Raw genomic sequence first — 14,337 nt, forward strand, 5'->3', positions numbered from 1 at the left:
ATGACAGGTGAGAGGCAGTATGGTGAGAAAGCAGACCTCGGTGTTAGGAAGACTTGTGGTTCAAGGCTTGCCTCTGACACATACTGGCCTCATGACCCCCTTAGTTTTCAAAACAACTTTCTAAGACATGTTATTTTTAAGCTTTTGTGTGTGTGTCATGGAACCTTTGGTTGAAATGAATGGATGAGTGAAGCCTAGGAACCTTCTCTCAGAATAATGTTATTAAATGCATAGAATAAAAGATTGAAGACCTCAGGTTAAGAATCCTTTCTCTTAAAAAAAAAGACAAAAATAACCCCTCTCTCAAATTCCCAGGTGCAGAGCAGTTGTATATTTGCATTGGTAAAATGAGTTGCCTATTGAAATGAAAGTATAGGTCCAGTTCATTGTCTGAGCCTCTATATGGGAAGAGAAGGGGAAAAAATGGAACGAGATTCGCGCCTGCTCTTGAGCAATGTCCTCTATTTTCAGGACACCTGAAACCACTATAGATCAGTACATGGCAATGTGTAATCAAGTCCCCCATTGTTCAGTTCTGACCGGTAGTTCTAGGACCTCTGAGATGAGAGGTCATTGTGACCTGGGATTAGCAGGAGAGGTTTGAGGGAAAGGTCTCAAAGTATCGTCCGTAAACATCCTAAAAGTAAACATATAATCTTTTATCTTCTTTAGTCCATGCAATATTCCTATTCCTGTAGGGCTAAGCAAGTACCCCCATTTTACAGATGAGGAGGCTGAGGTGAAACAGCTTCAAGTTGATGTGGGAGTGAGGCCCAGGCTCCTCCTAAAATAATCTGCCTCTTCTTCTCTCCCCCTCCCCTTCTGTTTCATCCCTAGGACCATTAGAATTAGGTCTGGAAAAGTATTTAGAAGTCATCTAGTATAATCTCCCTGTTTTACAGGGATGAGGAAAATGAAACCAGGAGAGGTTAAGTGATTTGCCTCCCACAGGAATGAGCTTCAGGGGTAGAATTTAAACATGTCCTCTACTTCCAGGGCCAGAGAACTTATTAGTATATCCAACTTTCTGCCTCATTTACTAATTATCACCTGACAACTAGGCTTGGAAGCATGATAGAAGGAAACAAGCATTTATTAAGCACCTACTATGTACCAGGCACTTTACAAAGCCTAAGTTTCCTCTTCTGATCCTTATAAGAACCCTGGGAGGTAGATACTGTTATTATCTCCATTATACAGTTGAGGATACCGAGGCAGACAGAAGTTAGGTGACTTGTGAGTATTTGAGACCGAATTTGAATTCAGACCCAGTCTCCTAATCATTCCGACACCTAGTTGCCTCATTTAACCTGGTCCTTTTTGGATGAGGTAGAATTTGGTTCAGTAGGAGATATGGAGGCAGAAGGATTATAATGAGTCAGGTTTGAAGTCAGAATTCACAACCAGAGTGACCAGGTTTGTAGGCTGTTCGACCCAAATGCTGCTAACTTACTACTGTGGGACGTTGAGCACATCCTTTAATCTCTAGTCTGCAGCATTCTCATCTGTAAAATGGACCTTAGGTAAAATGGAAGACTTAGACTAGATGATAACTGAAGATCCTTTTCATCTCTGAATCCTGTGATATGCCTAGGAGCTCAAGATGCTTGTGACGAGGAAGGAAGGACATCTGTGCTCTGAAGGATGCTGTCTCTTTTTCCAGTATCATAAGGGAAAGGGCCATATGGTACCATGGAACTCTCTCCACTGCATTTTGGCAGGAGTGAGACCAATATTTCCTCACCACTGTGGGAAGGACAACTGGAATCCTAGAGCCCTGCACAGTCACCAGTCACTAGAACCCTGAATGAACCTTAATTTCAGATTTTTCCAATTCAGAAGTGACCCAGCTGAGATTAAATCTCCTTGGCATGGGGGTAGAAATGGAGAACTGGTCTTTAGAGGTTCAGTATGGAGAGTGTCTGCTCCCGATGAGAAAAAGGGACTTCAGCAGGGCAGATGGCAAGGTGTTTGGGCCAAGGAGTTCTGTCCTGTTGGATGACTGGATGTGTGAGATAAGGCTAAAAATCAGTATTGATGTCTCCGTCTCCTGCTTGCTAAGGAAGCTTTATCTATCTTGATGTTAAATGTCCTATATGTTACCTATGGTAACATGCTTCATAATTTACATGCTGGAAGCTTAGGTAGGACAGGCTGGTTGCTTTTTAGAAAGGGGCATTAACGTTGGGATTCAGTGATACTGAGCCTGGTCCACAGAAGATGGTACTGACTTGATGCAAGAGATAATCTGCAGACACTTTCTTGAGAAAAAAGGGAGCAGCTTCTGAAACGGGAGGAAGCAATCAAGAAAACACCTAATTAGAAAGTCGCAGGAGCTGGGTCGCTGTTCCCAATTCTGTTGCTTGGATATACATTCCTTTGTTTCTCTGGACTTTAGTTTTTTTTTATTTACGAAAACGGAGAGATTTGCCAGATCATAGCCAGAATCCATTTCATTTCTAGCATTTTATGATTTCAAGATTTTAATAAAGGAGGGAAGTGAGAAAGACAAGGGACAAATGAGAGCGTGCTGCCATCCTGATTGCTTTGTTGGTGATGCATGCATGACCCGCTAGTAAGGTCATAAATAGGGCTTCTTCTTGGCACATTGGCCCATCTCCCTTACCTGCAGAAACAGAGCCCTGATGATGCTGATGATACACAGGGAGGGCTCCTTTTGCTCAGCCAGGTCCCCTTCCCCTCGAGGGACTGCTTCTTTCTCCCTCTCTCACCTCTTTTTTGGACATTAACTCATTTTTTCATGAAAGGATGCTGGTTAAGTCTGTAGAGAAGCTGGCAGAGGGAGAGAGAGGGAGAGAGGGAGAGAGAGAGAGAGAGAGAGAGAGAGAGAGAGAGAGAGAGAGAGAGAGAGAGAGAGAGAGAGAGAGTGTGTGTGTGTGTGTGGTGTGGTGTGTGAGCTAGGTATAAGTGATCTTTTATCATTCCTCACCTACTCAGGATCACAGGCTTAGAGCCAGAGGGAGCAGTATAGACTAGCTTGTCCTACCCCCTTGTTTTACAGATGAGAAAACTGAGGCCCAGAGAGTCTGGAAGTGATTTCCCCAAGAGCACATAGGTAAAGGATTTGTACCATGCTTATGTTCTATCACTCCACAATCCTGTTAGGAGTCCCAGATGACATCATGTAGATAGAAAATTGCCCTTTGCCATTCATTCAGCATGGCACAGTGGAGACTGAGGTGGACTTACAATCTTTTGGGGCCAGAGTGTGACTCCTGGCTTGGCTATTTACTGTCTTGTGACCTTGGAAAAGGTCACTTAACTTTTCTGGACTTGGTTTCCTCTTTTGTAAAAATGAGAGGGTTAGATGACTTCTAAAGCCCCTTCCGAATTCCAAAATTTGTGTGCCTTTGTTTGTGCCAAATGAGATACTATACTGTAAAGTTGGCTTTGCCAGCCTTCAGGGATTTAGAGCTCTTATTATTGTTAATTTTGGTTGTCACTGGTGGGGAGCAGTCATTTGTACAGTGTGTGTGGTCTAGTATGCACGTGTGGTGGAAATGCTGGATTTTTATTTACAAGGTTCCTCTGAGGCAGGTCAGATGTATGCCACAGAGCAGCCACATGCAGATGTATGTCTCTCCAGCAGGTTTCATTGATAACTAGCTCCCATTCTCAAGAAGGCTAGCTCTGTTTCCTCTGCCCTGTAGCAGAGAGGCAAAGTTCCGAGACTTAACCTTGACTGTGTGATTCCATGAACAAACGCATTAGGGACAGCTGGAGGTCTGCTTTCCTTTCAGCTGCTTCTATCAATTGTCCAATAATGAGCCAGAATTAACGACCTTGAATTAATCTGATTTGGTCCACTATGGATGAACCCCCACCCTCATTCCTTTCTGGAGCTGACGACATTAATGTGTTTTGGGTTGATCTAAAAAAACACCAACAGCCAACCCCCAAACCCTTCTCATCCTATTTTTGATCAGCTCCTCTGCTGTGCCAGGTAATAGCTTAAGGCAAAGAGAAAAGCCTGTAACCAGGCTGCCCCAGGGTGCGGGAGCCTCCGGCATGCCCCAAGCCTGCTTTCATCAGCCGAGGTGCCATTGTGATGAGCCGGACTCAGGGCCCGTGTCCTGGTTTCCTGTTGCAAAATAAACACAAAGGTACAATGGGAGCCTTTATTTTACAGGCTTGGAGACTTATTTTCCAGTCTAATCAGTCGTTTCCGCTGACAGTGTGGCAACTTTGTGGGTGATTTATTCAGTAAAATTAAACAGTTGGGCCCAGTGAGAGTTCAGAGAGCCATAGGAAAGTGGGGCCTGTTGTCTGTTGGGGTGGGCTTCTTCCATCCACTGGGAGCAGACTCGGCTCCAGGGAAAGTGAGTGGCCACTTGGGAGAGAACAAACCCTGCTCTGTTCCCATTGTCTACTCTCAAGAGCATGAGGACTCAGAGACCAGCCCTTCTAGCCCTTGGGTGGATGGTTACTGAGATTCAGACTTTAGGCTGAGCTCTCTAGGAGACTAGAGTGGAGAAGGCTGTCCTGGAGTCTCACCTTTCCCTTTCCTGGGGCTCTCTCTTGCATCCCTTGCAACGCCATATCCTTGTCCTTGGAGCTAAAGAGTATTCTCTCCTCTCCTCTCCTGTCTTCTATCACAGGGGCTCACAGCTGAGTGAGCTTTCATTCAAAACATTTGAGAGAGCTTGTTTTTTCCTGGGCCTGGGCTAGGAGCTGTGGGAGAAAAAGAAAAGATAAATAATTGTTTCATATCCTAATGGATCTTATAGTTTAATTAAGAAGACAGAGTATAGATATAGAAAAAGATATTCTCTTTCTTAAAATTCCTAATTTCCTTCAAAATTTAGCTTAAAAGCCACATCCTACATCAAGGCTCCCTGTTCTCCTCGGTGTTGGTGACTTTCTGCCTCCAAATTGTTGTTATTTAGTTATTTTCTGTTGTATACAACTCTTTTTGACCCCATTTGGGGTTTTCTTGGCAAAGATGCTGGAGTGGTTTGCCATTTCCTTCTCCAGCTCATTTAACAGATGAAGAAACTGAGGCAAACAGAGTGAAGTGATTTGACTGGTGCCACAAAGCTAGTAAGTGTCTGAATCTGAATTTGAACTCAGGTTTTCCTGATTACATGCCTGGCCCCTTTACCGCTGTGCTACCTAACTACCCCACCCCAAAATTTCAGTCAGTTATTTTTCGGTTGTGTCTGACTGACTCTTTGTGACTCCCCAAAAGTGACCTTGTATTTGTCTTGTAGGAGAGGCAATATGATCTTTTGGATAGATAGCTGGCCTTAGAGCCAGGAAAGTCTGGATTTGGGTCTGACTTTTAATACACTGGCCTACATCCCACCCCCTACCACAACTCACTTAACCTCATTGCTTTCTAAGCATCTCTTGGCTACCTAATTACAGAGAAAGTGCCAATCTGCATTGGTAGAGGGATTTTCCTCATCTAGGAGTTCCCTTTAATTAATGAAATCAGTCCCATTTCATATTCTCCTCTACTTTTATGCACTTATATGTGTACATGTTGTTTCCCCCCTATAGAATATAAATTTATATAAGCTTCTGGAGGGCCTGAACTGTTTCATTTGCATCCTTCTGTCCCCTTTGCCTAGCACAAAAAGGTACTTGGTAATGCTTGTTGGATAAACTCCAAGCTCTTTCATGTGTTCAGAGGTCCAAACAGTGTGGACCAACAAAGGCTCCCTCCAAGGAGGGAAGGATAGATTAGTGTGGGCTGGGGGGCTCAGCCAAGGCTTCCCATAGGTTGAAACAATGACCAAGAAAGCAGCGGTAATGTTAATAATGCTAATAATTTTTATATATATATATATGTGTGTATATATATATATATCCCTTTAAGGTTTGGAAAGTACTTCATGTGTATCATCTCATTTAATCCTCACAACAGCTCTGGGAGGTAGTTACTATCTCCATTCCTTAGAAGTAGAAGTGGAGGCACATACAAGTTGAGTGACTTTCCCAGGGCCGTGCAGTTAGGAAGTGTCTGAAGTGAACCGAGCTCTTCCTGACTTCACATCTAGTGCTGTATCTGTTGTGCTAGGCTGCTTTTTATCCAAGAGGACAGTTGGTTATTGTTGCTTTGAATAAGTTAAATGTAATCCTAGATAAAGAGCTGGGATGGCTCCTTTAAAAACATAGACTTATAATGTCCTAGCATCATAGATCTACAGCTGGAAGGAGCCTCAGAGACCAGTCCAACCCCTTCATTTTACAGATGAGGAAACTGAGGCCAGGGAAGTTCAGTGATTTGTGAGTTCACACTGTCAAGAAATATTAGAGGTGAGATTTGAATCCAGGTCCTCCAACTGTAATATCCATCTAAGCAAGGTGATTCAATGGATAGAATGCCATTCCTGGAGTCAGGAAGACTCATCTTCCTAAGTTCGAATCCAGCCTCAGACACTTAGTAGTTGTGTGACCCTGGACAAGTCACCTAACCCTATTTGACTTCATTCCTCGTCTGTAAAATGGGCTGGAGAAGGAAATAGCAAACTACTCAATTTTCTCTGCCAAACAAAGCAAAACAGCATATGGGTCACAGAGAATCAGACACTACTGAAAACGAATCTCTAACTGCTAAGCCAAATTTCTTTTCATTATGCCACATAGACTGGGGGTGGGTAGAAGAGAAACCCTCCACCCTGAAAAGGTAGGGGAAATGATTGAAGTCTGAAAACTGACAAAGAGAATGCATGGACTGAGAGATACTAATTGGAGGAGATAAATTGAAGACAAAGGAAGTCCAGTTTCACACAATGGATAATCTCTTACAGAATTTGTTACACTAAGAGGCAAAACACATTGAAAATAGAAATCCCCTGTCACTTCAGCACAGCTTCTAATCAGGGACATCTCTCAGTGTGTTTGGGTATTTTTCTTTTCCATAAGGTTTCATTTTAAAGGGTGGCCCCTATTCAGTAGCAGCTGATATATGATTCCATGATCATAGAGTTCAGAGGAGAGTTAGATGATAAGTTAGATAAGTTTCTGGATGAGAGATTTAGTATATTCACCTCAATAGAATATTTGGGAAGTCTCTCTCTAACCTTAGGAAGTCGACATCAGGATCCCAGGACCACAGAGCAGGGACGGACCTCAGAAGCCATGTAGTCGAATGAGGAACTGCTGAACTGTTTTGGACAACCCTGCTCCTGCCTGCCCCCAATTACGATCTTTAGTAATGATAGGAGGCATAGTGCATAGAGGGCTGGGTCTAGAACCTGAGTTCAAATCCAGCCTCAAACACTTACAAGGTTATTAGTGTGACCTTGGGTGAGTCATTTAATTGCTGCCTGTTTCAACTGTTGCCTAAAAATGAGAAAAATAATAGCGCCTACCTCCCAGAGTGGTTGTGAGAGTCTGATGAGATAATATTTGTAAAGTACTTAGCATGGAACTTGGCACATAGTAAGTGCTTAATAAATGTTTATTCCCTTTCTTTCTTCTTCCTCTGATAGTGTGTCACATTTATATGGGGCAGCTAGGTGGTCCAGTGGATACAGCACCAGTGCAGGAGTCAAGAGGACCTGAGTTCAAATCTTACCTCAGACACTCACTAGCTGTGTGACCTTGGGCAAGTCACTTAACCTTAATTGCCTCATCCTGGGTCATCTCCAGTTACCCTGTTGAATATCTGACCACTGAATTCAGATGGCTGTGGAGAAGTGAGACTGGTGACCTGCACAATCCTCCCTCACTCAAAACAAAGCCAAGTGCAAGTCATGTCATCATTTCTCTGATGGCAGGGTCTTCTTCGGCAACAAAGGATGAACACACACACACACATTTATACAAGGGTATCCCAAAAGCTGCAGTAGAGTTTTAAGTTTTAATGGCATTCAGACTTTTGGGACACACAGCAGGAAGCTGCAAGGTTGACGGAGTGCTTTTCTCACCAAAACAAAACAGCCCTATTAAGTAGGTAAAATAAGTATTATCATCCCCCTTTGACAGGTGGGGAAACAGTCTGAGAGATGTAAAATTACTTACTTAAGGCCATACAGATAGTGTTAGAACCAGGATATGAACCTGTAATCACTGACTGCGGTATCCTGATTGTATCGAGACAGTCTTTCCTTTAAAAAAAAACAAAACCAAACCCAAAAAACAAATTTTGATTTTTTTGATTAATATTTATGTGTTTTTATATCATCTTAATTTCAAAATATATTCTTTCCCTCTCCCATACAACAAATTGTCCATTGTTATAAAGGATAAAAATGAAAAAGAAAAAAGGCAATTCTTCAAAACCAACACAACTGTGTCTAAAAAAATATGCAATGTTCTGCACTCATAGATCTCCACCTCTGCAAAAAAAAAAGTTATAGCATTCTTGCTACCAGATTATGATACTTTTCCTCAGAGACCTTACTACTGATGTGGGTGGTCATGGGACTGATTCAGTGGGACAACTCTGGTCTTCAGTTGAACATATTTTCATAGCAGAAGATAACATAAAATGATGGGGGGAGGCAGGAATGTATAAGGAATAATAAACAGAAAATACATTTAAGATGCTCATAGATTTAGGGGGGAAAACATTATAGGGATTATAGCGAGCATTTTACAAAGGAGGAAACTGAGGCCGGGATGAATCAATTGTCTATGAGTAAATGGCCAAGCCATGTTTAATTCAGGTCAGATGTACTTTATTATATGAAAGTAACAAAAGGATAGTTCATTCATAATGAAAAGGAAAGAAACAGATTAGGGAAAAATCTCACCCGTAAATATTTCTGTGAAAAATGTGGTATTTAAAACCTGTAAGGAATTGGTACAGATTTTTAAGAGTAACAACCATTCCCCAATGGAAGAGTAGTAGAAGGATACAAATAGGCAGTTCTACAAAGAAGAAACAAATATTTAATAACCAGAAAAAATATTGAAATGATTAATAGAAATGCAAATTAAAACAGCTCTGAGAGGTAAACCGTATACCATGGAATTGGTAATGATAATTAGAAGTTATAAAATTCAGCATTGGCAGAGTTATGAAGAAGCTAGCCCACTGCTACATTGTTATTAGTGCTGTGAATTGGTACAGTGTTTTTGAAAAGCATTGGTCACATATAGTAAGTGTTATATACCATTTAGTGCAGCAATCTCTATCCTTAAGGATGTTGTTGTAAAGGGGAGGGAAAGGCTTATCTGTGCAAAAGATTTTAGTGGTTTTGTCTATAGTAGCCTAAACTTCCCTCAAAACCCCAAACTGAAAATGATTCATAGGTTCAATGACTGGAGAATGAATGGCCACAGAAATGTGGTATATGAGTATGGCGGAGGATTGTACCGGAAGAAATGACAAGTATAGGTTGCATATGAAAGGATCCAGAGTAAAAAACAGAATAAGAATGTGAAACTGACTACAGTTATGTAAAAATATGAATGATCATAACGGTATCCGCAGCAGCAACTACAACAACAAAAAATATGCAAAAATAAGAGATCAGAAGAGTGAGTCAGTATAATTCTGATGACTAAACTTGGCTCCAGAGAAGAGAAAATATATGTAACTTGACCCTTTTGTCGGGGAGATGGGGAACGATTGGTGTTGAATATTACATTTGTTCTCAGATACAGTCATCGTGTCAGTCGGACTTACTGAACTGTAGTTTTTTTAAACTTTTTTTAGGAGGGAAAGTTAGCTGAATGAAGAAGGGATAGATATATTCAGAAAGGAACATGCATCATAAGCAAAAGCTATCAGTATGGTTTTTTAAACAGGGAGATACTACAACATTTTGGTTATTTTATTAATGTGCACATTGTTTTTCAAATGGATCAGTTAAGGGGATTCTTGATAAGGCAATTCCCTCCTCTGATGCAAGTGGATAATGGCTCTTCACTTCAATTTTATATCTGGCACACGTGGATGCTGAATGACTTGTGTAAGCTCCCACAGCCAGTATGTAGCAGCCACAGTCCTCCTGACTCCTAGGTTAGCTCTTTCTACCTACTACATCATGACTAGTTCTCTAATCAAGAAATATATTTTAAACAATTGTAAATAACTTAGAGTTTGTGTTTTTATTTAAAAGTTTAGGGGTGGAGGAGACAGGTAAATATGCTGATGCCTTGTCATGGCAGAGAAGTGGCTATGGATTTACAAAGGTACCTTGATTAATCATCCAGAGCAAGTCCCAGGTTAGGAAAGAATGTAGGTGACTTGTTCAGGACCACACAGTGAATTAGTAACAAAGTGGAAACTAGCGTTGCACAGATTGCTTTGAATACCCAGTTCAGAGCTCTTTCTCCTGAATCTTAAATTTGGTAGTGAGATTAAAAAAAAAAACAAACTTCTAAGTGAACTCCCCCTCATTATTCTGGTTCAGGGACTTAGGGGAAAAAGGGTTGTCAAATAGAAATACCAGCTGTTGAAAAATTAACCCAGGACACTATGACTTCAACTTAGTCTAGGCATTATCATTTCTTGCTCAAAGGAAGAGCTGGACCATGCACATACAAGTATGTGTCATAGCCTTGCTTTTCATCTGAGTGTAGCTAAACAATGTATAATCTTTAAAGAATGCATAAAAATCTAATGATAGAGGTACCAAGTTATCTGGGAGAGATGAGGTAGAATTAAGGAGATTGATGAAGGTCTACAGTGATGGGAAAATCATTGCATGACAGTGGCCAATGGGGAGGAAAGGTTGTAATATTCTGAAAAAGCTAAAATGTTAATGATAATTGATTATAGCAAGTTGAATATATGTTTTCAATTAGTCTACCTATAGGAAGCAAAGTTTCCCATTAGAAGGAAAATTTCCTCATGGGTAGAAATGTCTAGTCTTTATAGTAATGTCAAACCTTCTAGAAGCACAACAGAGTGATACTGGACTGGACCCTGATTCCATACCACAATGCCCCACCCCTGGATTTTTCTGAGGTACTTCTACAGAGCTGAAAGCTGAAAGGAAAGCCAAACAGTGAAAAGAAAAAAAAGGCAGATGGTTTTTCCCTTCCTTCTTTCCCATGTGATTGGGTTAATGAGTTTTAAGAGAAGGAAGAAAAAGGACGGATTATTGCTTCTTAATGGGATTTTACTTCACCCAGGTTCCCTTCCCCCTATTACAGGTCCAGAACAGCACCATAGGTGCAGAGATTTAGATGTCAAAGGGATCTAAGAGGTCATCTTCTTTAAAAAAATCAATAATGTGTTTTTCTATCACCTTTATTTCTGAGTATATCTCTTCCCCTCCCCAATCTGGTAAGCCATTCCTTTTAACAAAGAATTAGAAAAAAAATAAATGGTGCAATGGATTGAGTGCCGGGTCTAGAGTCAGGAAGAATCATCTTCCTGAGTTCAAATATAACCTCAGACACTTACTAGCTGTGTGATCCTGGGCAAGTTGCTTAACCCTCTTTGCCTCAGTTTCCTCATCTGTAAAATGAACTGGAGAAGGAAATAGTAAACCATTCTAGTATTTCCGCCAGGAAAGAGTTGGACATGACTGAAAAACAACTGAACCAACAACAACAGAAAGGAGGAAGAAAGGAAGGGGAAGAGAAGTAGTTCTTCAAAACAAACCATCATAGCAATCATCTCTAACAGTGCATGCAATATTTTATACCACCAGTCTGCAGACTATGCAAAAAAAAAAGAGGGAGGTCATTTTCTCAACTCTTCTCCGAGGCCACACTTGGTCATGATTCCATAATATACATTAGGTTCATTTTGTTTGGTTCATTTATATTCTTATAGTCATTGTGTACGTTGTTTTCTTGGCTCTACTTCCTCTAAGTATTCTTAGATGCTTCTCTGCACTCTTCTCATTTGTCATTTCTTATGGCACAATAAGATTCTTATAATTGGTCAAAGAGCATTTCTTAAGGGCTCGCTATGGATAGGGTAGGCACTATGCTCTCCCTAGGGATAGAAAGGCTTAAAAGGAAACAGCCTACTCTTAAGGAACTTACCTTCTTCCTTTTACAGATGAGAAAACTGAGGCACCTAGAGGTTGAGATTTACCTAGGATCATATAGATTATCCAAATGACCAGACTGGGATTTAAATGTGACTCTCTAGATCCATTGTTCTTTCAAGTTGTGCACACACAGTTGGAGCCCAGAATGGCCTCACAAGCAGTTTGCCCCTCTCTGCTACAGCCCATTTCCCTGTCTATGTCTTTAGCTCTGACCAAGCATATTCCTCTTTTGTATCGACTCCTTTAGCATTCTGATAAAGCCTATAGAACAATTCTCAGAAAGTTTTTAAATGCATTTTAAAAAAGATATAGGATTACCAAGGAAATCAGTTATATTAAAATACAGTTATCAAAATATAGTTTTAAAAGTTTACAGACTCTAGTTAAGAACTCCTGTTCTAGAGGCATTGATGGGAGTTTGAGTCTGGGAATAAGTAATTAGTAATAAGTAGTAGCTTACATTTGTTCAAAATTTTAAACTTTTTCAAAGTACAGTCATTATCTCTTCCTCCTCATGATTACCACATGAGAGAGATAGAACAGGAAGTATTACACCCACTTGTAGATAAGGAAAAGGATTAGTGACTTTTTCCAAGGTCGGAATAGATTGGGGTAAGAGATGTATGTGGTGACTTCTTGTCACATGCTTTTTCTCTAACCCCACACTGTGCCACAGCAATGAGAGGTGGATCCTCTGGAAGATAGCTGTCAGGACCCTATCTCCAATCGAGTATGCATTCACACGCACCCCCCCCCACCCTTTCCCACCCCCCCCCCACAGACACACCCCCACACCCACCCACAGACACCCACCCACAGACACACACACCCACACACCCACACACACACACACACACACACACACACACACACACACACACACACACCCTTCCCCATCTTCCTTCCTGAGACCTGGCTAATTGCCATTTACACCTTTGATGAGCTCTAGACAGAAGTTGTCCCAGAGAGATGTGTGCAGTGGGGAGAAGGGTGGCAGTTGGTGTGAGCAGCCCGGAGTCCCCTAATGAATCACAAATAACAGCTGTCGGGTTCCATCTCCAGCCTTCAGTACTGAAAGGCTAGAATGTCTCCCCTTGGTTTGGAAATTGCCCTGCTCTATTCCCCAGCAGGAGGTGGCCTTGCCACCTCTTGCCCTAGCATAGACCAGAGACAGAAGGATCAAAAACAGAGATACACTTTTCTGTCACAAAGAAAATCAGACTGAATGGATTGGAGGAGGCTCTGTGCAGCCTGGTCCTCACCCTGGTTTTCAGCCTTCGGCAATTTCACTGGTCAGTTCCTACACTTTCTCTCCTACCCTGGCCTCTGTTACCACAGCTCATCTTGATGTGTGACTATTTCCTGGCTCCAGGAAATAGAGATAGTCCCTCTGCAACTTTTTCAGGACCTACCCGACCTGAGTAAAGGCAGAGTGACTTGTCTGAGGTCACCCATCCTGTATGTGACAGTTGCCACTGTCCGCCCCGCAGGACTTAGTCGAACAACTCAGTGGTGTTTGCTTATTCATCTTGATAGGAGAGATTCAGAGGCAGAGGAAGGAGGTGTGTGAAAATGTGGCAGCTTTGTTAAAATTTAGTCAGAGCTGAGTTTTAATTAACCCAGTGCAGATGCCGACAGAGGGGAGGGTGTACTGGTTTTATATTATGATTCATCTCAGAGGCTCTCTCACTGTCCTCATTGAGACTGTGCCCATCTCTCTTTCTCTTCATCCTTGAATCTCCTGGTGTGTTTTCCCTCTTCAAAGTGATACTACCCACCCTGAAGTGTAAAGAACTCAGTTATATTCACTAGATGCCACAGGGTGCCCAGCTATATTCCAGGCACATTGGGGAATACAAGAGAATTCTCAGACTTGAACTCTGCCTTCCATAAGGTTAAGCAGACAAGTTCATAGAATCATAAACTTAGATCTAGAAGAGATTTTAAAGGTTACTAAATTCAATTCCTTCATTGTCCAGATGGGAATACTGAGACTTAGAGAGGTTAAGCAGCTTGACCAGACCCACATAGCTACATCTAAGGTTCTTTCCAACTCTGTCTCGCACCCTGTTCATGATCCCATATAGGACACTATTAGAGAACAATGTACAACTGTATGCATTTGTGTGAGATTATGTCTCTACATCTCTCCCCTCTGTCCTTTCTTTACTTTGTCCAAGGACCATTCTTTAACACCAGTATCTCTCCCAGAGATCTATCCTCCTTGGAAGTAGCCCAGTCTTCTCATATGAGCTCCCTTAATATCTGCTAGAGGGCAGCTAAGTGGTGCAGTGCACAAAGTGCTGGGCCTGGAATCAGTTCAAACCTGACCTCAGACACTTATTAGCTGTGTAACCCTGGGCAAGTCACTTAACTCTCTTTGCCTCAGTTTCCTCATCTGTCAAAT

General features: G+C 41.7%; 1 protein-coding gene across 1 annotated transcript in view; it reads left to right on the plus strand.

Annotated features, from left to right (window-relative positions):
- The window catches only part of TTYH3 (tweety family member 3), a 184,931-nt gene that overhangs the window by 128,244 nt on the left and 42,350 nt on the right, over nucleotides 1-14,337 (plus strand). The window lies entirely within an intron of this gene.

This window comes from Notamacropus eugenii, chromosome 3 (genome assembly GCF_028372415.1).
Source record: "Notamacropus eugenii isolate mMacEug1 chromosome 3, mMacEug1.pri_v2, whole genome shotgun sequence".
In the NCBI taxonomy this organism is placed as follows: domain Eukaryota; kingdom Metazoa; phylum Chordata; class Mammalia; order Diprotodontia; family Macropodidae; genus Notamacropus; species Notamacropus eugenii.